Source organism: Salmo salar, chromosome ssa06 (genome assembly GCF_905237065.1).
Source record: "Salmo salar chromosome ssa06, Ssal_v3.1, whole genome shotgun sequence".
NCBI classification, from domain to species: domain Eukaryota; kingdom Metazoa; phylum Chordata; class Actinopteri; order Salmoniformes; family Salmonidae; genus Salmo; species Salmo salar.
In genome coordinates, this window is record NC_059447.1 from 182,676 (window position 1) to 207,493 (window position 24,818).

Here is a 24,818-nt window from a genome sequence, read left to right on the forward strand (position 1 = left end):
CCAGAGGAGAGGAGGAGGAGGAGGAGGAGAGATACTGACTGTCCAGGAGAGAGAGGAGGAGGAGGAGGAGGAGAGAGATACTGATGTCCAGGGGAGAGGAGGAGGAGGAGAGATACGGATGTCCAGGAGAGGAGGAGGAGGAGGGAGAGATACTGGACTGTCCAGGAGAGGAGGGGGGGGGGGGAGATACGATGTCCAGGAGAGGAGGAGGAGGAGGGGGCTGACTGTCCAGGAGAGGAGGAGGAGGAGGGGAGGAGGAGAGAGATATGACTGTCAGGGAGAGGGGGAGAGAGCTGCCGGGAGGGGAGGAGGAGGAGATCTGACTGTCCAGGAGAGGAGGGGAGGAGGAGGAGGGGGGATATGACTGTCCAGGAGAGGAGGAGGAGGAGGAGAGACTGACTGTCAGGAGAGGGGAGGAGAGGAGAGATACTGACTGTCCAGGAGAGGGAGGAGGAGGAGGAGGAGGAGGAGAGATACTGACTGCCCAGGAGAGGGAGGAGGGGAGGAGGAGAGATACTGACTGTCCAGGAGAGGAGGAGGAGTGTCAGGAGAGGAGGAGGAGGGGATACGTGCCAGGGGGGGGGAGGGATACTGACTGCCCAGAGAGAGGGGGGGGGATACTGATGTCCAGGAGAGAGGAGGAGAGGAGGAGAGATACTGACTGTCCAGGAGAGGAGGAGGAGGAGGAGGAGGAGGAGAGATATGATGTCAGGAGAGGAGGAGGGGGGAGAGAGCTGACTGTCCAGGAGGGAGGGGAGGAGGAGGAACGGAGAGAGGAGGAGGAGGGGGGAGAGATCTGATGTCCAGGAGAGGAGGAGGAGGAGGAGGGGGGTTGACTGCCCAGGAGAGAAGGAGAGAGAGGAGAGAACTGACCGTCCAGGAGAGAGAGGAGGGAGGAGGAGGAGGAGAGAACTGACTGTCCAGGAGAGGAGGAGGAGAGAGAGAGATACTGACTGCCCAGGAGAGAGGAGGAGGAGGAGAGTTGACCGTCCAGAGAGGAGGAGGAGAGGAGAGAATACTGACTGTCCAGGAGAGGGGAGGGGGAGACTGTCCAGGAGAGGAGGAGGAGGAGGGGAGAGGACTGTCCAGGAGAGGAGGAGGAGGAGGAGGAGGGGGAGATACTGACTGTCCAGGAGAGGAGGAGGAGGGGAGGGAGAGATACTGACTGTCCAGGAGAGGAGAGAGAGGAGGAGGGGGAGGAGGAGGAGGAGTGACTGTCTAGGGGGGAGGAGGAGGAGATTGACTGTCCAGGAGAGGAGGAGGGGGGAGATACTGACGTAGGAGAGGAGGAGGGAGGAGAGGAGAGATCGACCGTCCAGGAGAGGGGAGGGGGGAGGAGGGGGAGATACTGACTGTCCAGGAGAGGAGGAGGAGGGGAGGAGGAGAGATACTGACTGTCCAGGAGGGGGGGGGGGGGAGGAGAGATACTGACCGTCCAGGAGAGGAGGGGGAGGAGGGAGATACTGACTGTCCAGGAGAGGGGAGGGGGAGGAGGAGAGATACTGACTTCCAGGAGAGGAGGGGAGGGAGAGAAGAGAGAACCTGTCGGGAGGGGGGAGGAGGAGAGAGTATATGACTGCCGGGAGAGGAGGAGGAGGAGGAGGGGGAAGATTGATGTCAGGAGAGGAGAGAGGAGGAGAGTAGACTGTCCAGGAGAGGAGAGGAGGAGGAGGGGGAGAGAATACTGACTGTCCAGGAGAGAGGGGGGGGAGGAGGAGGAGAGATACTGACTGTCAGGAGAGGAGGAGGAGGAGGTCGGGAATACTGACTGTCCAGAGAGGAGAGGAGGAGGAGAGATACTGACTGTCCAGGAGAGGAGGAGGGAGGAGAGGAGGGAGAGATACTGACTGTCCAGGAGAGGGGGGGAGAGAGGGAGGAGGAGAGATACTGACTGTCCAGGAGAGGAGAGGGGGGGGAGGAGGAGGAGAGATACCACTGCCCAGGAGAGAGGGAGGAGGAGGAGAGGAGAGATATGACTGTCGGAGAGGAGGAGGAGGAGGAGGAGGAGAGATACTGACTGTCCAGGAGAGGAGGAGGAGGAGGGGGGAGATATGACTGTCCAGGGAGAGGAGGAGGGGGAGGAGGAGGGAGAGATTGACTGTCCAGGGAGAGGGGGAGGAGGAGGGGAGAGAGATCTGACTGTCCAGGAGAGGAGGAGGGGAGGAGAGATACTGACTGTCCAGGAGAGGAGGAGGAGGGAGAGAGATACTGACCGTCCAGGAGAGGAGGAGGAGGAGGAGGAGGAGAGATACTGACTGTCAGGAGAGGAGGAGGAGAGGAGGAGAGACTGACTGCCCAGGAGAGGAGGGGGAGGAGGGGAGGAGAGAGATACTGACTGTCCAGGGAGGAGGAGGAGGAGGAGGAGGAGGAGAGATGTGTCCAGAGGAAGGGGGGAGGAGAGATACTGACCGTCCAGAGGGGGGAGGAGGGGGACTGTCAGGGGGAGGGAGGAGGAGAGATACTGACTGTCCAGGAGAGGAGAGGAGGAGGAGAGGAGAGATACTGACTGTCCAGGAGAGAGAGAGGAGGAGGAGAGATATGACCGACCAGGAGAGGGGGAGGGGAGAGATATGACTGTCAGGAGAGGGAGGAGGAGGAGGAGGGAATACTGACTGTCCAGGAGAGGAGGAGGAGGAGAGAATCTGACTGTCCAGGGAGAGGAGGAGGAGGGAGGGAGATATGACTGTCCAGGAGAGGAGGAGAGGAGGAGGGAGATACTGACTGTCCAGGAGAGGAGGAGGAGGAGGAGGAGACGGACTGTCCAGGAGGGGGAGGAGGAGGAGGAGGAGGAGAATCTGCTGTCCAGGAGAGGGGAGGAGGAGGAGGAGGATCTGACTCAGGAGAGGAGGAGGAGGGGAGGAGGAGGATAGACTGTCCAGGAGAGGAGGAGGAGGAGGAGGAGGAGAGATACGACTGTCAGGAGAGGAGGAGGAGGGGAGGAGGAGAGATATGACCGCAGGAGAGGAGGGGGAGGAGGAGAGATACTGACTGTCCAGGGAGTAGGAGGAGGAGGAGGAGGGAGAGAGACCGATTCCAGGGGAGAGAAGGGGAGGAGGAGAGATACTGACCGTCCAGGAGAGGAGGAGGAGGAGGGGAGGAGAGATATGACCTCCGGGGGAGGAGGAGGGGGGGAGATACACTGTCAGAGAGGAGGAGGAGGAGGAGAAACAAGAGAGGAGGAGAGGAGGGGGGATACTGACTGTCCAGGAGAGGAGGGAGGAGGAGGAGGGGAGGAGAGATAACTGACTGGGTTCAGGAGAGGAGGAGGAGGAGGGGAGTTGGATGTCCAGGGAGGAGGAGGAGGAGGATATGACCTCCAGGAGAGGAGGAGGAGGAGGAGGAGAGATAGACTGCAGGAGAGGAGGAGGAGGAGGGGGAAACTGTCCAGGAGAGGAGAGGAGAGAGAGAGGAGGAGGAGAGATACTGACTGTCCAGGAGAGGAGGAGGAGGAGGAGGAGAGATCTGGTCGAGAGGAGGGAGGGAGTCTGTGTCAGGAGAGGAAGGGAGGGAGAGAGATACCGACGCCAGGAGAGAGGAGGAGGAGGAGAGAGATGACCGTCCAGGAGAGGAGGAGGAGGAGGAGAGGGGAGTGGAGATACGACTGTCCAGGAGAGGAGGAGGAGGAGGAGGAGAGATACTGACGTCCAGGAGAGGAGGAGGAGGAGGAGGAGGAGAGGAAGATATGACTGGGTCAGGAGAGGAGGAGGAGGAGGAGGAGGAGAGATATGACTGTCCAGGGGAGAGGAGGAGGGAGGAGGAGGAGGAGAGATATGACTGTCCAGGAGAGGAGAGAGGGAGGAGAGAGCGACTGTCCAGGAGAGGGAGGAGGGGAGGGGATCCTGTAGGAGAGGAGGGGAGGAGGAAGATACGGACCGTCCAGGAGAGGAGGGGAGGAGGAGGAGGAGAGATACGACTGTCAGGAGAGGAGGAGGAGGAGGAGGAGGGAAGAATACCACGTCAGGAGAGGGGGAGGAGGGAGATACCGATGTCAGGGAAGAGGAGGAGGAGGGGGATTGACTGTCCAGGAGAGAGGAGGAGGGAGATTGTGTCGAGAGGAGGAGGAGGGGAGGAGAGATGAGGAGAGGAGAGGAGGAGAGGAGGGAGATACGACTGTCCAGGAGAGGAGGAGGAGGAGGGGGAGGAGAGAATACTACTGTCTAGGAGAGGGGAGGAGGAGGAGGAGGAGAGATATGACTGTTAGGAGAGGAGGAGAGAGGAGGAGGAGAGTTCCCAGAGAGGGGGGGGAGGGGAGAAGATATGACTGTCAGAGAGAGAGGGGGGAGGAGGGAGATTGACTGTCCAGGGAGGAGGAGGAGGAGGGGAGATATGACTGTCCAGGAGAGGAGGGGAGGAGGAGGAGGAGATACTGACTGTCCAGAGAGGAGGAGGGGGGGAGGAGAGATAACGACTGTCCAGGAGAGGGGGAGGAGGAGGAGGAGGAGAGTGTGACTCAAGAGGAGGGGAGGAGGAGGAGGGAGAGATACTGACTGTCCAGGAGAGGAGGAGAGGAGGAGGAGGAGAGATACTGACTGTCCAGGAGAGGAGGAGGAGGAGGAGGAGGAGGAGAGATACTGGACTGTCCAGGAGAGGAGGAGGAGGAGGGAGATACTGACTGTCCAGGAGAGGAGGAGGAGGAGGAAGTCTGTCCAGGAGAGGAGGAGGAGGAAGATACTGACTGTCCAGGAGAGAGGAGGAGGAGGAGGAGGAGGAGAGATATGACGTCCAGAGAGGAGGAGGAGGAGGGGAGAGATATGACTGTCCAGGAGAGGGGAGGAGGAGGGGAGGAGGAGGAGACTGACTTCAGGAGAGGAGGGAGGAGAGGAAGAGATACTGACTGTCCAGGAGAGGAGGAGGAGGAGGAGGGGGAGATACTGACTGTCCAGGAGAGGGGAGGAGGAGGAGGAGGAGAGATATGACCGTCCAGGAGAGGGGGGGGGAGAGGAGAGATAACTGTCCAGGAGAGGAGGAGGAGGGAGGGGAGAGATACTGACTGTTCAGGAGAGGGGGAGGAGGAGGAGGAGGAGAGATACCGACTGTCCAGGAGAGGAGGGAGGGATTGACTGTCCAGGAGAGGAGGAGGAGGAGGAGGGGGAAAGACTGACTGTCAGGAGAGAGGGAGGAGGAGGAGGAGGAGGAGAGCACTTCAGGGAGGAGGAGAGAGGAGAGATACGACCGTCCAGGAGAGGAGGAGGAGGAGGGGACCCAGGGGGGAAGAGGAGGAGAGATCCGACTGTCCAGGAGAGGGAGGAGGAGGAGGAGGAGAGATACTGGACTGTCTAGGAGAGGGGGAGGGAGGAGAGAGATATGACTGTCAGGAGAGGAGGAGGGGGAGGAGGAGGAGGAGGAGAGATCGACTGCCCAGGAGAGGGGGAGAGGAGAGATCTGACCGTCCAGGAGAGGGGGGAGGAGGAGGAGAGATAATGTCCAGGAGAGGAGGAGGGAGGAGGAGGGAGGAGAGATACTGACTGTCCAGGAGAGGAGGAGGAGGGGGGAGGAGAGTACTGACTGTCCAGGAGAGGAGGAGGAGGGAGATACTGACTGTCCAGGAGAGGAGGAGGAGGAGGAGGAGGAGAGATACTGACTTCCAGGAGAGGGGAGGGGGGAGGAGAGAGATACTGACTGTCCAGGAGAGAGAAAGAGGAGAGGAGGGGGGTCGACTGTCCAGGAGAGGAGGAGGGAGGAGGAGGAGGAGAGTCTGACTTCCAGGGAGGGAGGAGGGGGAGGAGGAGGAGGAGAGATACTACTTCCAGGGAGGAGGGAGGAAGGGGAGAGATACTGACTTCCAGGAGAGGAGGAGGAGGAGGAGGACGCTGTCAGGAGAGGAGGAGGGGGATTGACTGTCCAGGAGAGGAGGAGGAGGAGGAGGAGAATACTGACTTCCAGGAGGGAGGAGGAGGGGGAGGAGATACTGACTGTCCAGGAGAGAGAGGAGGAGGAGGAGGAGAAGCTGACTGCCCAGGAGAGGAGGGGAGGAGGAGAGGGGAGAGAGATCTGACTGTCCAGGAGAAGAGGAGGAGGGGAGATATGACTGTCCAGGAGAGGAGGAGGAGGAGGAGAGATACTGACTGTCAGGAGAGGAGAAGGAGAGATACTGACCGTCCAGGAGAGGAGGAGGAGGAGGAGGAGAGATACTGACTGTCCAGGAGAGGAGGAGGAGGAGGAGGAGGAGGAGGAGAGATACTGACTGCCAGGAGAGGAGGAGGAGGGGAGGGGAGAGATACTGACTGCCCAGGAGAGAGGAGGAGGAGAGGAGAGATACTGACTGTCCAGGAGAGGAGGAGGAGGAGGAGGGAGAGATACTGACTGTCCAGGAGAGGAGGAGGAGGAGGGAGGAGGTACTGACTGTCCAGGGAGAGGAGGAGGAGGAGGAGGAGGGGATTGACTGTCCAGGAGAGGGGAGGAGGGAGGAGGAGGAGAGATACTGACTGTCCAGGGAGAGGAGGAGGAGGAGGGGTACTGACTGTCCAGGAGAGGAGGAGGAGGAGGAGGAGGAGGAGAGATACTGACTGTCCAGGAGAGGAGGAGGAGGAGGAGGAGGAGAGATACTGACGGTCCAGGAGAGGAGGAGAGGAGGGGAGAGATACTACTGTCAGGGGGGAGGAGGAGGGGGGTACTGACGGTCCAGAGAGAGGAGGGAGGAGGAGGAGAGATATGTCCAGGAGAGGAGGAGGAGGAGGAGGAGAGAGATACGACTGTCCAGGAGAGGAGGAGGAGGAGGAGGAGGAGAGAACTGACTGTCCAGAGAGAGGAGGAGGAGGGGAGAGGAGAGATCTGACTGTCCAGGAGAGGAGGAGGAGGAGAGGAGAGATACGACTTCCAGGGAGGAGGAGGGGGGATGAGGAGAGATACTGACTGTCCAGGAGAGGAGGAGGAGGAGGGGAGGAGGAGAGATACGACTGTCCAGGAGAGGAGGGGAGGAGGGGGAGGAGGAGAGATACGACTGTCCAGGAGAGGGGGAGGGGGGAGATACGACTGTCCAGGAGAGGAGGAGGAGGAGGAGGAGGAGAGATACGACTTCCAGGAGAGGAGGAGGAGGAGGAGGAGGAGAGATACTGACTGTCCAGGAGAGGAGGAGGAGGAGGAGGAGGAGAGATACTGACTGTCCAGGAGAGGGAGGAGGAGGAGGAGGAGGAGAGATACTGACTGTCCAGGAGAGGAGGAGGAGGAGGAGGAGGAGGAGAGATACTGACTGTCCAGGAGAGGAGGAGGAGGAGGAGGAGGAGGAGAGACACTGACTGTCCAGGAGAGGAGGAGGAGGAGAGAGATACTGACTGTCCAGGAGAGGAGGAGGAGGAGGAGAGATACTGACTGTCCAGGAGAGGAGAGAGGGAGATCTGACTGTCCAGGAGAGGAGGAGGAGGAGGAGGAGGAGGAGGAAGATACTGACTGTCCAGGAGAGGAGAGAGGAGGAGGAGGAGGAGAGATACTGACTGTCCAGGAGAGGGAGGAGGAGGAGGAGGAGGAGGAGGAGAGATACTGACTGTCCAGGAGAGGAGGAGGAGGAGGAGGAGGAGGAGGAGGAGAGATACTGACTGTCCAGGAGAGGAGGAGGGAGGAGGAGGAGATACTGACTGTCCAGGAGAGGAGGAGGAGGAGGAGGAGGAGGAGGAGGAGAGATACTGACTGTCCAGGAGAGGAGGAGGAGGAGGAGGAGAGATACTGACTGTCCAGGAGAGGAGGAGAGGGAGAATACTGACTGTCCAGGAGAGGAGGAGGAGGAGGAGGAGGAGAGATACTGACTGTCCAGGAGAGGAGGAGGAGGAGGAGGAGGAGGAGAGATACTGACTGTCCAGGAGAGGAGGAGGAGGAGAGATACGACTGTCCAGGAGAGGAGGAGGAGGAGGAGAGGAGGAGGAGGAGGGGAGAGATACGACTGTCCAGGAGAGGAGGAGGAGGAGGGGAGGAGAGATACTGACTGTCCAGGAGAGGAGGAGGAGGAGGAGGAGGAGAGATCTGCTGTCCAGAGAGGGAGGAGGAGGAGGAGGAGAGATACTGACTGTCCAGAGAGGAGGAGGAGGAGGAGGAGGAGAGATACTGACTGTCCAGAGAGGAGGAGGAGGAGGAGGAGGAGAGATACTGACTTCCAGGAGGGAGGAGGAGGAGGAGGAGGAGAGATACTACTGTCCAGGAGAGGAGGAGGAGGAGGAGGAGGAGAGATACTGACTGTCCAGGAGAGGGAGGAGGAGGAGGAGGAGGAGAGATACTGACTGTCCAGGAGAGGAGGAGGAGGAGGAGGAGGAGAGATACTGACTGTCCAGGAGAGGAGGAGGAGGAGGAGGAGGAGGAGAGATACTGACTGTCCAGGAGAGGAGGAGGAGGAGGAGGAGGAGAGATACTGACTGTCCAGGAGAGGAGGAGGAGGAGGAGGAGAGAGATACTGACTGTCCAGGAGAGGAGGAGGAGGAGGAGGAGGAGAGATACTGACTGTCCAGGAGAGGAGGAGGAGGAGGAGGAGGAGAGATACTGACTGTCCAGGAGAGGAGGAGGAGGAGGAGGAGGAGGAGAGATACTGACTGTCCAGGAGAGGGGGGAGGGAGGGAGGAGGAGGAGAGATACTGACTGTCCAGGAGAGGAGGAGGAGGAGAGGAGATACTGACTGTCCAGGAGAGGAGGAGGAGGAGGAGGAGGAGGATACTGACTGTCCAGGAGAGGAGGAGGAGGAGGAGGAGGAGAGATACTGACTGTCCAGGAGAGGAGGAGGAGGAGGAGAGATACTGACTGTCCAGGAGAGGAGGAGGAGGAGGAGGAGGAGGAGGAGGAGGAGAGATACTGACTGTCCAGGAGAGGAGGAGGAGGAGGAGGAGAGATACTGACTGTCCAGGAGAGGAGGAGGAGGAGGAGGAGAGATACTGACTGTCCAGGAGAGGAGGAGGAGGAGGAGGAGGAGGAGAGATACTGACTGTCCAGGAGAGGAGGAGGAGGAGGAGGAGGAGAGATACTGCCTGTCCAGGAGAGGAGGAGGAGGAGGAGGAGGAGGAGGAGAGATACTGACTGTCCAGGAGAGGAGGAGGAGGAGGAGGAGAGGAGGAGGAGAGATACTGACTGTCCAGGGAGAGGAGGAGGAGGAGGAGAGAGATCCTGACTGTCCAGGAGAGGAGGAGGAGGAGGAGGAGGAGGAGGAGGAGGAGGAGAGATACTGACTGTCCAGGAGAGGAGGAGGAGGAGGAGGAGGAGGAGAGATACTGACTGTCCAGGAGAGGAGGAGGAGGAGGAGGAGAGAGTACTGACTGTCCAGGAGAGGAGGAGGAGGAGGAGGAGGAGGAGAGATACTGACTGTCCAGGAGAAGGAGGAGGAGGAGGAGGAGGAGGAGGAGGAGGAGAGATACTGACTGTCCAGGAGAGGAGGAGGAGGGAGGAGGAGGAGAGATACTGACTGTCCAGGAGAGGAGGAGGAGGAGGGAGGAGGAGAGATACTGACTGTCCAGGAGAGGAGGAGGAGGAGGAGGAGGAGGAGGAGAGATACTGACTGTCCAGGAGAGGAGAGAGGAAGAGGAGGAGGAGGAGGAGGAGGAGAAGAGATACTGACTGTCCAGGAGAGGAGAGGGAAGAGGAGGAGGAGAAGAGATACTGACTGTCCAGGAGAGGAGAGGAGGAGGAGGAGGAGGAGGAGGAGGAGGAGGAGGAGAGATACTGACTGTCCAGGAGAGGAGAGAGGAAGAGGAGGAGGAGAAGAGATACTGACTGTCCAGGAGAGGAGAGAGGAAGAGGAGGAGGAGGAGGAGAGATACTGACTGTCCGAGAGAGGAGGAGAAAGGAGAGATACTGACTGTCCAGGAGAGGAGGAGGAGGAGGAGGAGGAGGAGGAGAGATACTGACTGTCCAGGAGAGGAGGAGGAAGAGGAGAGATACTGACTGTCCAGGAGAGGAGAGAGAGGAAGACTGACTGTCCAGGAGTGAAGGGGATGGAGAGAGGAGAGGAGAGGAGGAGAGATACTGACTGTCCAGGGAGAGGAGGAGGAGGAGGAGGAGGAGGAGAGATACTGACTGTCCGAGAGAGAGGAGGAGGAGGAGGAGTAGGAGAGATACTGACTGTCCAGGAGTGAAGAGAGGAGGAGGAGGAGAGATACTGACTGTCCAGGAGAGGAGAGAGGAGGAGGAGGAGGAGGAGGAGAGATACTGACTGTCCAGGAGAAGAGAGAGGAGGAGGAGGAGGAGGAGGAAGAGGAGAGATACTGACTGTCCAGGAGAGGAGAGAGGAAGAGAAGGAGGAAGAGGAGAGATACTGACTGTCCAGGAGAAGAGAGAGGAGGAGGAGGAGGAAGAGGAGAGATACTGACTGTACAGGAGTGAAAAGAGGAGGAGAGATACTGACTGTCCAGAAGAGGAGGAGGAGGAGGAGGAGAGATACTGACTGTCCAGGAGAGGAGAGAGAGGAGGAGGAGGAGGAGGAGGAGGGAGAGATACTGACTGTCCAGGAGAGGAGAGAGGAGGAGGAGGAGGAGAGATACTGACTGTCCAGGAGAGGAGAGAGGAGGGGAGGAGGAGAGGAGGAGAGATACTGACTGTCCAGGAGAGGAGAGAGGAAGAGGAGGAGGAGGAGGAGAGATACTGACTATCCGAGAGAGGAGGAGGAGAGATACTGACTGTCCAGGAGAGGAGGGGGGAGGAGAGGAGAGGAGGAGAGATACTGACTGTCCAGGAGAGGAGGAGGAAGAGGAGAGATACTGACTGTCCAGGAGAGGAGAGAGGAGGAGGAGGAGGAGGAGGAAGAGGAAAGACTGACTGTCAGAAGTGAAGAGAGGAGGAGGAGGAGGAGGAGAAGAAGAGATACTGACTGTCCAGGAGTGAAGGGGATGGAGAGAGGAGAGGAGAGGAGGAGAGATACTGACTGTCCAGGAGAGGAGGAGGAGGAGGAGGAGAGATACTGACCGTCCAGGAGAGGAGAGAGGAGGAGGAGGAGGAGGAGTAGGAGAGATACTGACTGTCCAGGAGTGAAGAGAGGAGGAGGAGGAGAGATACTGACTGTCCAGGAGAGGAGAGAGGAGGAGGAGGAGGAGAGATACTGACTGTCCAGGAGAGGAGAGAGAGGAGGAGGAGTAGGAGAGATACTGACTGTCCAGGAGTGAAGAGAGGAGGAGGAGGAGAGATACTGACTGTCCAGGAGAGGAGAGAGGAGGAGGAGGAGGAGGAGAGATACTGACTGACCAGGAGAAGAGAGAGGAGGAGGAGGAGGAGGAAAGGAGAGATACTGACTGTCCAGGAGAGGAGAGAGGAAGAGGAGGAGGAAGAGGAGAGATACTGACTGTACAGGAGAAGAGAGAGGAGGAGGAGGAGGAGGAAGAGGAGAGATACTGACTGTACAGGAGTGAAAAGAGGAGGAGAGATACTGACTGTCCAGGAGAGGAGGAGGAGGAGGAGAGATACTGACTGACCAGGAGAAGAGAGAGGGAGGAGGAGGAGGAGGAGGAGGAAGAGGAGAGATACTGACTGTCCAGGAGAGGAGAGAGGAAGAGGAGGAGGAAGAGGAGAGATACTGACTGTACAGGAGAAGAGAGAGGAGGAGGAGGAGGAGGAAGAGGAGAGATACTGACTGTACAGGAGTGAAAAGAGGAGGAGAGATACTGACTGTCCAGGAGAGGAGGAGGAGGAGGAGAGATACTGACTGTCCAGGAGAGAGGAGGAGGAGGAGGAGGAGGAGGAGGAGAGATACTGACTGTCCAGGAGAGGAGAGAGGAGGAGGAGGAGGAGGAAGAGGAGAGATACTGACTGTCCAGGAGTGAAGAGAGGAGGAGGAGGAGGAGAGATACTGACTGTCCAGGAGAGGAGGAGGAGGAGGAGGAGGAGGAGAGATACTGACTGTCCAGGAGAGGAGAGAGGAAGAGGAGAGATACTGACTGTCCAGGAGTGAAGGGGATGGAGAGAGGAGGAGGAAGAGAGATCCTGACTGTCCAGGAGAGGAGAGAGGAGGAGGAGGAGGAGGAGGAGAGATACTGACTGTCCAGGAGTGAAGGGGATGTGTGTTGCTCCGTATCCTCTGACCACATCGTTACCAAACGTATCAGGACCGTAGACACTCACTACGATCTGAGGCCCTGGCAAACAACACACTGTTAGAGCTATGGGATCATCGGATGGGGCCACAGTGTCTTCTGATCCCTCCTGTCTCAGCCTCCAGTATTTATGCTGCAGTAGTTTATGTGTCGGGGGCTAGGGTCAGTCTGTTACATCTGGAGTATTTCTCTTGTCTTATCAGGTGTCCTGTGTGAATTTAAATATGCTCTCTCTAATTCTCTCTTTCTCTCGGAGGACCTGAGCCCCAGGACCATGCCTCAGGACTACCTGGCATGATGACTCCTTGCTGTCCCCAGTCCACCTGGCCGTGCTGCTGCTCCAGTTTCAACTGTTCTGCCGCGGCTATGGAACCCCGACCTGTTCACCGGACGTGCTTGTTGCACCCCTCGACAAGTACTATGATTATTATTATTTGACCATGCTGGTCATTTATGAACATTTTAACATCTTGACCATGTTCTGTTATAATATCCACCCGCACAGCCAGAAGAGGACTGGCCACCCCTCATAGCCTGGTTCCTCTCAGGTTTCTTCCTAGGTTTTTGGCCTTTCTAGGGAGTTTTCCTAGCCACCGTGCTTCTTTCACATGCATTGCTTGCTGTTTGGGGGGGGTTTTAGGCTGGGTTTCTGTACAGCACTTTGAGATATCAGCTGATGTAAGAAGGGCTATATAAATCAATTTGATTTGAACTGTCTGCTGTGGTAAGAAGGGTGTGTGTGTGTGTGTGTGTGTGTCTCACAGCCTAACGGGGTTGGTGCTCTTGAAGGTAATCTCCAGAGGAAAGTTCCAGATCATTCTCTGAGGAGAGTCTCTGCTTTTAGACGTAATCTGAGATATGCCCTCCTCTAGGCCCTGGAAGAGAAGAGAAGAGAAGAGAAGAGAAGAGGCTATTTTAGTAGTTGCTAGCTAGTAAAACAAGTGTATTATTTATGTTATCTATCCACAGTAAGTGAACTTCTCTTCTACATGTTCCAGATGACTCGGGGTCACTCACCGAGGTGGGAGCCCAGTCGTGTCCGTAGACGAAGCAGTATTTACAAGTACAGATCATCATACTCTGGAAACTGACAACGCATCAGAGAGAAATGAGCCGAAAAACAAAGTCAACACCACAGTTTTATACAACATGTTTATGCTCACTAAAACAATGACAAGTTAGCCAATATGATCAGCCTCATCTTAGCTAGCTAACGTTAGATGCTTAACTAGTTCGGTTAGCTCGTTACTAACGTTAGATGCTTAGCCAGCTCGTTAATAACGTTAGATGCTTAGCTAGCTCGTTACTAACGTTAGATGTTTAACTAGTTAGCTCGTTACTAACGTTAGATGCTTAGCTAGCTCGTAACTAACGTTAGATGCTTAGCTAGCTCGTTACTAACGTTAGATGCTTAGCTAGCTCGTAACTAACGTTAGATGCTTAGCTAGCTCGTAACTAACGTTAGATGCTTAGCTAGCTCGTTACTAACGTTAGATGCTTAGCTAGCTCGTTACTAACGTTAGATGCTTAGTTTGCTCGTTACTAACGTTAGATGCTTAACTAGCTCGTTACTAACGTTAGCTGCTTAGCTAGTTAGCTCGTTACTAACGTTAGATGTTTAACTAGTTAGCTCGTTACTAACGTTAGATGCTTTACTAGCTAAGTTAGCCGTTAGCTAGCTACGGTACGTCGCTACTCACATTCGCTCCTCGATCTGTCCGTTAATCATCAACAGAAACACCGATGGGTTGCTGATAGCCATCCCGCTTCATACGATAACCGACAATATAAAAAGTATAGTAATAAAAATATTCTAACATGGACTATATAACCGGTATATATATATAACCGGTAACGTATTGTTCTGTGTTGTGGAGATAAGTAGCTCGCTAAATTAACGTTTAGTTCCATCCACCCCCGTTGCTAGGACGCTTGCCTACGGCTAGTCGTGAGGGCCAAACTAGATCCGGTCAAGTTGATGATAAAGCGTTTTAGTAAATAAACTGTCCACTAGATGATAGTCTTGGACAAGTTTAATGTGTTATTGTCACATGCAGACGCCTTTCTTACGAGTTCATTTCCCAACAATACAGTAATCAATATATAGTACTATAAAGTAGAACAAAAACACATGAGAAATAGAAATAAAAACACAAGAAAGTAAGTAAGCTATATACAGGATCAGTACCATATTAACAATGTACAAGGATACTGGAGTGATGGAGGCAGATATGTATAGGGGGAAGGAGACAGGGATACTGGAGTGATGGAGGTAGATATGTATAGGGGAAGGAGACAGGGATACTGGAGTGATGGAGGTAGATATGTATAGGGAACAGGGATCTGGAGTGATGGAGGTAGATATGTATAGGGGACAGGGATACTGGAGTGATGGAGGTAGATATGTATAGGGGAAGGGACAGGATACTGGAGTGATGGAGGTAGATATGTATAGGGGACAGGGATACTGGAGTGATGGAGGTAGATATGTATAGAGGGGAAGGAGACAGGGGATACTGGAGTGATGGAGGTAGATATGTATAGGGGTAAGGAGACAGGGATACTGGAGTGATGGAGGTAGATATGTATAGGGGACGGAGACAGGGATACTGGAGTGATGGAGGTAGATATGTATAGGGGAAGGACAGGGATACCGTAGTGATGGAGGTAGATATGTATAGGGGGAAGGAACAGGGATACTGGAGGGATGGAGGTAGATATGTATAGGGGTAAGGAGACAGGGATACTGGAGTGATGGAGGTAGATATGTATAGGGGAAGGGACAGGGATACTGGAGTGATGGAGGTAGATATGTATAGGGGTAAGGGGACAGGGATACTGGAGTGATGGAGGTAGATATGTATAGGGGAAGGAGACTAGGCATCAGGATTGTATGAGAGGGTGTGTGTGTGTAGTCGGTATGAACGTGTGTGTGTGTGTTGTGTGTGCGTGAGCAAATTAAATGTGTGTGTTGGAGTGTCAGAGTCCTGGTAGTGTGCATAGAGGCATTTAAAGAATGTAATAAGATAGTCCTGTAGTCATTCTGTTAGGAGATAGTCCTGTAGTCATTCTGTTAGGAGATAGTCCTGTAGTCATTCTGTTAGGAGATAGTCCTGTAGTCATTCTGTTAGGAGATAGTCCTGTAGTCATTCTGTTAGGAGATAGTCCTGTAGTCATTCTGTTAGAGATAGTCCTGTAGTCATTCTGTTAGGAGATAGTCCTGTAGTCATTCTGTTAGGAGATAGTCCTGTAGTCATTCTGTTAGGAGATAGTCCTGTAGTCATTCTGTTAGGAGATAGTCCTGTAGTCATTCTGTTAGGAGATAGTCCTGTAGTCATTCTGTTAGGAGATAGTCCTGTAGCCATTCTGTTAGGAGATAGTCCTGTAGTCTTCTGTTAGGAGATAGTCCTGTAGTCATTCTGTTAGGAGATAGTCCTAGCCATTCTGTTAGGAGAATAGTCCTGTAGTCATTCTGTTAGGAGATAGTCCTGTAGTCATTCTGTTAGGAGATAATCCTGTAGTCATTCTGTTGGAGGAGATAGTCCTGTAGTCTTGCTGTTAGGGAGATAGTCCTGTAGTCATTCTGTTAGGAGATAGTCCTGTAGTCATTCTGTTAGGAGATCAGTCCTGTAGTCATTCTGTTAGGAGATAGTCCTGTAGTCATTCTGTTGGGGATAGTCCTGTAGTCATTCTGTTAGAATAGTCCTGTAGCCATTCTGTTGGAGATAGTCCTGTAGTCATTCTTTAGATAGTCCTGTAGTCATTCTTTGGGGGATGTCCTGTAGCCATTCTGTTAGGATAGTCCTGTAGTCATTCTGTTGGGAGATAATCCTGTAGTCATTCTGTTGGGAGATAGTCCTGTAGTCATTCTGTTAGGAGATAGTCCTGTAGTCATTCTGTTAGGAATTCCTTAGTCATTCTGTTAGGGGGGGGTAGTCCTGTAGTCATTCTGTTGGGAGATGTCCTGAATCATTCTGTTGGGAGATGTCCTGTGATCATTCTGTTGAGGAGATAGTCCTGTAGTCATTCTGTTAGGAGATAGTCCTGTAGTCATTCTGTTAGGAGATAGTCCTGTAGTCATTCTGTTAGGAGATAGTCCTGTAGTCATTCTGTTAGGAGATAGTCCTGTAGTCATTCTGTTAGGAGATAGTCCTGTAGTCATTCTGTTAGGAGATAGTCCTGTAGCCATTCTGTTAGGAGATAGTCCTGTAGTCATTCTGTTAGGAGATAGTCCTGTAGTCATTCTGTTAGCTATTGATCCGTCTCACGGCTTGGGGATAGAAGCTGTTCAGGAGCCTGTTGGTGTCAAACTTGATGCACCGGTACCGCTTGCCGTGCGGAAGCAGAGAGAACATTCTATGTACTGGATGGTTGCAGTCTGTAACAATTTTCCGGCCTTCCTTTCACACCGCCTGGCATAGAGGTCCTGGATGGCAGGGAGCTCGGCCCCAGTGATGTACTGGGCCGTCCGCACCACCCTCTATAGCGCCATGCGATTAAGGGCGGTGCAGTTGCCATACCAGGCGGTGATGCAGCCAGTCAAGAGGCTCTCAATGGTGCAGCTGTAGAAGTTTTTTGAGAGCGAATACCAAATCTTTTTCACCTCCTCAAGGCTCTGTCGCTCCTTCTTCACAACTGTGTGTGTGTGTGTGTGTGTGTGTGTGTGTGTGTGTGTGTGTGTGTGTGTGTGTGTGTGTGTGTGTGTGTGTGTGTGTGTGGGGGACCATTTTAAGTCCTTAGTGATTTGGAGCCCCGAGGAAGTTGAAGCTCTTGACCCGCTCCGCTGCAGCCCCGTCGATGTGGAAAGGGCCCACCCCCCCTCCCTCCGTTTCCTGTCGTCCACAATCAGCTTCTTGGTCTCACTGACGTTAAAGGAGAGGTTGTTGTCCCGGCACCACACCGCCAGGTCACTGACCTCCTCCCGTAGGCTGTGTCGTCGCTGGTGAACAGGCCTGCCACCGTCGTGTCGTCAGAAAACTTGATGATGGTGTTGGAGTCCGTGCGTGGCCACGCAGTCGTGGATGAACGGGGGTACATGAGGGGACTGACCACACACCTCTGAGGGTCCCCAGTGTTGAGGGTCAGCTTGGCGGAGGTGATGTTACCTACCCTCACCACCTGGTGCCGGCCAGTCAGGAAGTCCAGGATCCAGTTCAGCAGAGAGAGGTGTTCAGACCCAGGGTCCTTAGCTTGGTGACGAGCTTGGGAAGGAACAATTTGTGTTGAACGCTGAGCTGTAGTCAATGAACATTCTCACAGAGGTGTTCCTCTTATCTGGGTGGGTGAGGGTGCTGTGGAGAGATTGTGTCGTCATTGATTTATTGATTGAATTTATTTGACAATTTGTAAAATCAATACATTAGGTCGTTCCAGCTGGTGACGCCTCCACACACAATTTAAGAACATTTAGGAAGGATAACATGATAAAGATTAAAGCTTATTTCCATTGTGGTCCTTTTGAAGAGGTAAACAGGAAGTGGGAAAGAGGTAAACAGGAAGTGGCAAAGAGGTAAACAGGAAGTGGGAAAGTGATAAACAGGAAGAGGTAAAGGGGGAATACAACAAGGTTAGGCGCCCGATTGTAATGACAACAGACAATGATAGACACAATTGTTGTTTGTTTCACAACATCTGATAATTAATACAATTTCCTTTCCTAATAAACAACTATGGTACATCTTCCTTGTCTCACAAACCCTTAAATATATAAACAATCAATCCCTAATAAATATATACATACAAGACAATCTCATTATAATAAACAACAGGCCCCAAAAAGGCAGACCATATGCTATCCAGGGCATTTCCTTCTCTGCCACCTACTTTAAATCTTACCACTCCCTTTTCAGATATGCTACTATTCAGCCATATGTCTTTCTCTCTTTCTGTCTTTCTCTCGGAGGACCTGAGCCCTAGGACCATGCCTCAGGACTACCTGGTATGATGACTCCTTGCTGTCCCCAGTCCACCTGGCCGTGCTGCTGCTCCAGTTTCAACTGTTCTGCCTGCGGCTATGGAACCCCTGACCTGTTCACCGGACGTGCTTGTTGCACCCTCGACAACTACTCTGATTATTATTATTTGACCATGCTGGTCATTTATGAACATTTTAACATCTTGACCATGTTCTGTTATAATATCCACCCGGCACAGCCAGAAGAGGACTGGCCACCCCTCATAGCCTGGTTCCTCTCTAGGTTTCTTCCTAGGTTTTTGGCCTTTCTAGGGAGTTTTTCAGTTTTTTTCAGTTTGACTCCTCCTAGTTAAATAGTTATGGTTAACCCTCACTAAGTTAAAATAGTTACATAAGTACCTAGGGGATCCGTACTGTGGACAATCTGATGTACAAGACGCCATTTTTATCTGAGCGACTCTCTCTCTCCTCTACTTTAAGTCATCTAAAGGCTTTCAACGTGGGAGAATAGTCAAGATGTTTAAGAATATAATCCTGATTTTAATTTGTTCTGAGATGTCTGCAATTCATTTTTATTATCTTTGGGTGGGGCACTATTGTACCAGGAAGACTGGCACCGAACAGGAAGAGTGGCACCGAACAGGAAGAGTGACACCCGAACAGGAAGAGTGACACTGAACAGGAAGAGTGACACCGAACGGGAAAGACTGGCACCGAACGGGAAAACTGGCACCGAACAGGAAAGACTGGCACCGAACGGGAAAGACTGGCACCGAACGGGAAAGACTGGCACCGAACGGGAAAGACTGGCACCGAACGGGAAAGACTGGCACCGAACAAGAGCCTCTGCCAATGTCCCCATTGCATTCTTATCCAGATATTTGGAGGTTTTAGCCAGGAACCAAATTGTATGGTTCCCTTTGGAGAGAATATTTTGTGCCATGCTTTCCCCTGTCAGTTAGTTATCTAGCACACATCCAAGATAATTACCATCCAAGATAATTACCATCCAAGATAATTACCATCCAAGATGCTTACCATCCAAGATGCTTACCATCCAAGATAATTACCATCCAAGATAATTACCATCCAAAATACTTAACATCCAAGATACTTAACATCCAAGATAATTACCATCCAAGATACTTACCATCCAAGATACTTACCATCCAAGATACTTACCATCCAAGATACTTACCATCCAAGATACTTAACATCCAAGATACTTAACATCCAAGATACTTACCATCCAAGATACTTACCATCCAAGATACTTAACATCCAAGATGCTTAACATCCAAGATGCTTACCATCCAAGATGCTTACCATCCAAGATGCTTACCATCCAAGATGCTTACCATCCAAGATACTTACATCCAAGATAATTACCATACAAGATACTTACCATACAATATACTTAACATCCAAGATACTTAACATCCAAGATACTTAACATTCAAGATAATTACCATCCAAGATAAAGATAATTACCATCCAAGATACTTACCATCCAAAATACTTAACATCCAAGATAATTACCATCCAAGATACTTACCATCCAAGATACTTAACATCCAAAATACTTAACATCCAAGATACTTAACATCCAAGATACTTACCATCCAAGATACTTACCATCCAAGATACTTAACATCCAAGATACTTAACATCCAAGATGCTTACCATCCAAGATGCTTACCATCCAAGATGCTTACCATCCAAGATACTTACATCCAAGATAATTACCATACAAGATACTTACCATACAATATACTTAACATCCAAGATACTTAACATTCAAGATACTTAACATCCAAGATACTTACCATCCAAGATAAAGATAATTACCATCCAAGATACTTACCATCCAAGATACTTACCATCCAAGATACTTACCATCCAAGATACTTAACATCCAAGATACTTACCATCCAAGATACTTAACATCCAAGATGCTTACCATCCAAGATGCTTACCATCCAAGATACTTACATCCAAGATAATTACCATACAAGATACTTACCATACAATATACTTAACATCCAAGATACTTAACATTCAAGATAATTACCATCCAAGATAATTACCATCCAAGATAATTACCATCCAAGATACTTAACATCCAAAATACTTAACATCCAAGATAATTACCATCCAAGATACTTACCATCCAAGATACTTAACATCCAAAATACTTAACATCCAAGATACTTACCATCCAAGATACTTACCATCCAAGATACTTAACATCCAAGATGCTTACCATCCAAGATGCTTACCATCCAAGATGCTTACCATCCAAGATGCTTACCATCCAAGATAATTACCATACAAGATACTTACCATACAATATACTTAACATCCAAGATACTTAACATTCAAGATAATTACCATCCAAGATAATTACCATCCAAGATACTTACCATCCAAGATACTTAACATCCAAAATACTTAACATCCAAAATACTTACCATCCAAGATGCTTACCATCCAAGATAATTACCATCCAAGATAATTACCATCCAAGATACTTAACATCCAAGATATTTAACAGAGTATTTTGCTGCGACTACTATGTCACCTACTGCCACCTTTTAAAAACCTGGGGATTTCCTCCTGTTTTACTTTGGACCCAAACAAGATGGACTCTTGTTTTTCCCCAAGGTGAAGTGACAGCTTATTGTGTATATAACCATTTACTGACATTCAGAAGTTCAGCACTGAGGATTTTTTCAACCACATTTTTGTCTTGGTGGGAAACCAACAGAATTCATCTGCATTTAAGAAAAGACAAGCAGGGTCCGATAATAATAATCACAGTGGTTGTAGAGGTCAGCACCTCAGGAGTAAATGTCAGTTGGCTTTTAATAGCCGAGCATTCAGAGGTCAGGACAGCAGGTGAGAGAGAAAGAGAGGGAGGGAAAGAGAGAGAGGGAGAGAGATGAAAACAGCAGGTCCGGGACAAAGTTGCATTTCCGGTGAACAGGTCAGGGTTGCATAGACGCAGGCAGAACAGTTGAAACTGGAGCAGCAGCACGGCCAGGTGGACTGGGGTCAGCAAGGAGTCATCAGGTCAGGTAGTCCTGAGGCATGGTCCTAGGGCTCAGGTCCTCAGAGAGAGAGAGAGAGAGAGAATTAGAGAGAGCATACTTCAATTCATACAGGACACCGGATAAGACAGGAGAAATACTCCAGATATAACAGACTGACCCTAGCCCCCCGACACAAACTACTGCAGCATAAATACTGGAGGCTGAGACAGGAGGAGTCAGGAGACACTGTGGCCCCATCCGATGATACCCCGGACAGGGCCAAACAGGAAGGATATAACCCCACCCACTTTGCCAAAGCACAGCCCCACACCACTAGAGGGATATCTTCAAACACCAACTTACCATCCCGGGACAAGGCCGAGTACAGCCCACAAAGATCTCCGCCACGGCACAACCCAAGGGGGGGCGCCAACCCAGACAGGAAGACCACGTCAGTGACTCAACCCACTCAAGTGACGCACCCCTCCTAGGGACAACATGGAAGAGCACCAATAAGCCAGTGACTCAGCCCCTGTAATAGGGTTAGAGGCAGAGAATCCCAGTGGAGAGAGGGGAACCGGCAAGGCAGAGACAGCAAGGGTGGTTCGTTGCTCCAGCCTTTCTGTTCACCTTCACACTCCTGGGCCAGACTATACTCAATCATAGGACCTACTGAAGAGATAAGTCTTCAATAAAGACTTTAAAGGTAGAGAGAGCGAGTCTGCGTCTCTCACATGGATAGGCAGACCATCCCATAAAAATGGAGCTCTATAGGAGAAAGCACTGCCTCCAGCTGTTTGCTTAGACATTCTAGGGACAGTAAGGAGGCCTGCGTCTTGTGACCGTAGCGTACGTGTAGGTATGTACGGCAGGACCAAATCGGAAAGATAGGTAGGAGCAAGCCTATGTAATGCTTTAGTAGGTTAGCAGTAAAACCTTGAAATCAGCCCTTGCCTTAACAGGAAGCCAGTGTAGGGAGGCTAGCACTGGAGTAATATGATCACATTTTTGGGGGTTCTAGTCAGGATTCTAGCAGCCGTATTTAGCACTAACTGAAGTTTATTTAGTGCTTTATCCGGGTAGCCGGAAAGTAGAGCATTGCAGTAGTCCAGCCTAGAAGTGACAAAAGTATGAATACATTTTTCTGTATCATTTTTGGACCAGAAAATGTCTGATTTTTGCAACGTTACGTAGATGGAAAAAAGCTGTCCTTGAAACAGTCTTGATATGTTCGTCAAAAGAGAGATCAGGGTCCAGAGTAACGCCGAGGTCCTTCACAGTTTTATTTTTTATTTGAGACGACTGTACAAACCATCAAAGCACTTTATGATTCCAGATGTGGGTGCTACAGTTGTTGGGAACAGGAAGTGGTTTTCCAACCAGGGATACTAGAACCCCTGGGGGGGGATACTTGGCCTGTCCACACGCTGAGAAGACTCATGAGAACATAGGTCTACTGGTAAAATACACAAGAGGGGGTACTTCAGGGGTACTCTGGGCTGAGCTAAATTCTCTCTCTCCCTTCTCCTCTCTCTCTCTCTCTCTTGAAAAAGGTTGGGAGGAGAGGGGGAGAGGAGAGGAGAGGGGAGGAGAGGAGAGAATAGGAGAGGAGAGAATAGGAGAGGAGAGGGGAGGAGAGGAGAGAATAGTAGAGGAGAGAATAGGAGAGGAGAGGAGAGGAGAGTAGGAGGAGAGGAGAGGAGAGGAGAGGAGAGGAGAGGAGAGGAGAGGAGAGGAGAGGAGAGGAGAGGAGAGGAGAGGAGAGGAGAGGAGAGGAGAGGAGAGGAGAGTAGGGGAGAGGAGAGGAGAGGAGAGCTGGGTTCAGTCAAGCAGCAGTCAATAATATAATATTATGGAGTGAGTTCAGCGCCTCAGGAGAAACTTTATTAGAGGACAACAGATACTGAAATACCCTCCACTAGACTGGAGGAGGGTGTGTGTGTGTGTGTGTGTGTGTGTGTGTGTGTGTGTGTGTGTGTGTGTGTGTGTGTGTTTTTGACCCCATCCGGTTCCAGAGCAGAAGGGATGGTTATGCACTCAAACAGAACAGTCTGGTTGCATAGCAACTAACTAACCCTGTCTCCCTCTTTCCCTCCATCTCCTCTCTCTCTCTCTCTCCCTCTTTCCCTCCATCTTTCTCTCTCTCTCTCTCTCTCTCTCTTCCCTCCATCTTCTCTCTCTCTCTCTCTTTCCCTCCACCTTCTCTCTCTCTCTGTCTCTCTCTCTGTCTCTCTCTCTCCCTGTCTCTCCCTCTTTCCCCCATCTCTCTCTCTCTCTCTCTTTCCTCCATCTCTCTCTCTCTCTCTCTCTCTCTCTCTCTCTCTCTCTCTCTCTCTCTCTCCATCTCTCTCTCTCTCTGAGTAGTTGAACAAGTGAATAACCTGAAAACGAGAGGCTGTTAAACACACCCATCTAAAAGGCTGGGCTGTGTGGTTGTGTGTCTGTTTTATCTGTGGATGCAACAGAGCTCATTTCAAACGAAGAGAGGAGAGAGAGAGAGAGAGACGACCGTGGGGAGAGAGAGAGACGACCGTGGGGAGAGAGAGAGAGACGACCGTGGGGAGAGAGAGAGACGACCGTGGGGGAGAGAGAGAGAGAGAGAGAGAGAGAGAGAGAGAGAGAGAGAGAGAGAGAGAGAGAGAGAGAGAGAGAGAGAGAGAGAGAGAGAGAGAGAGAGAGAGAGAGAGAGAGACGGGGGTAGCAGGAGAGGAGGGTAGAAGAGGTCAATAACAGTTGTATCCTTCAGGTTGGTTTTGGTGACTCTGGTTTGGGATAGAAATGCTGACGAGGTCAGCGACTGTTACCATCACAACTGAATCTGGTACTGTATAACTGGTACTGTATAACTGGTACTGTAGAATCTGGTATTGTAGAATCTAGTACTGTAGAATCTGGTACTGTATAACTGGTACTGTATAACTGGTACTGTATAACTGGTACTGTATAACTGGTACTGTAGAATCTGGTATTGTAGAATCTAGTACTGTAGAATCTGGTACTGTATAACTGGTACTGTATAACTGGTACTGTATAACTGGTACTGTATAACTGGTACTGTAGAATCTGGTATTGTAGAATCTAGTACTGTAGAATCTGGTACTGTATAACTGGTACTGTATAACTGGTACTGTATAACTGGTACTGTATAACTGGTACTGTATAACTGGTACTGTAGAATCTGGTATTGTAGAATCTAGTACTGTAGAATCTGGTACTGTATAACTGGTACTGTATAACTGGTACTGTATAACTGGTACTGTATAACTGGTACTGTAGAATCTGGTATTGTAGAATCTAGTACTGTAGAATCTAGTACTGTATATCTGGTACTGTAGAATCTAGTACTGTATAACTGGTACTGTAGAATCTGGTACTGTAGAATCTAGTACTGTATATCTGGTACTGTAGAATCTGGTACTGTAGAATCTAGTACTGTATAACTGGTACTGTAGAATCTAGTACTGTATAACTGGTACTGTAGAATCTGGTACTGTATAACTGGTACTGTAGAATCTAGTACTGTAGAATCTGGTACTGTAGAATCTGGTACTGTAGAATCTAGTACTGTATAACTGGTACTGTAGAATCTGGTACTGTAGAATCTAGTACTGTATATCTGGTACTGTAGAATCTAGTACTGTATAACTGGTACTGTAGAATCTAGTACTGTAGAATCTAGTACTGTATAACTGGTACTGTAGAATCTAGTACTGTATAACTGGTACTGTAGAATCTGGTACTGTAGAATCTAGTACTGTATATCTGGTACTGTAGAATCTAGTACTGTATAACTGGTACTGTAGAATCTAGTACTGTAGAATCTAGTACTGTATATCTGGTACTGTAGAATCTGGTACTGTAGAATCTGGTACTGTAGAATCT

At 51.1% G+C, this 24,818-nt stretch overlaps 1 pseudogene; it reads right to left on the reverse strand.

The window, feature by feature from the left end:
* Window positions 1-13,752, reverse strand: part of LOC123743537 (B9 domain-containing protein 1-like) — a 38,347-nt pseudogene extending 24,595 nt beyond the window's left edge.
* Between the last annotated feature and the right edge of the window lie 11,066 nt (window positions 13,753-24,818).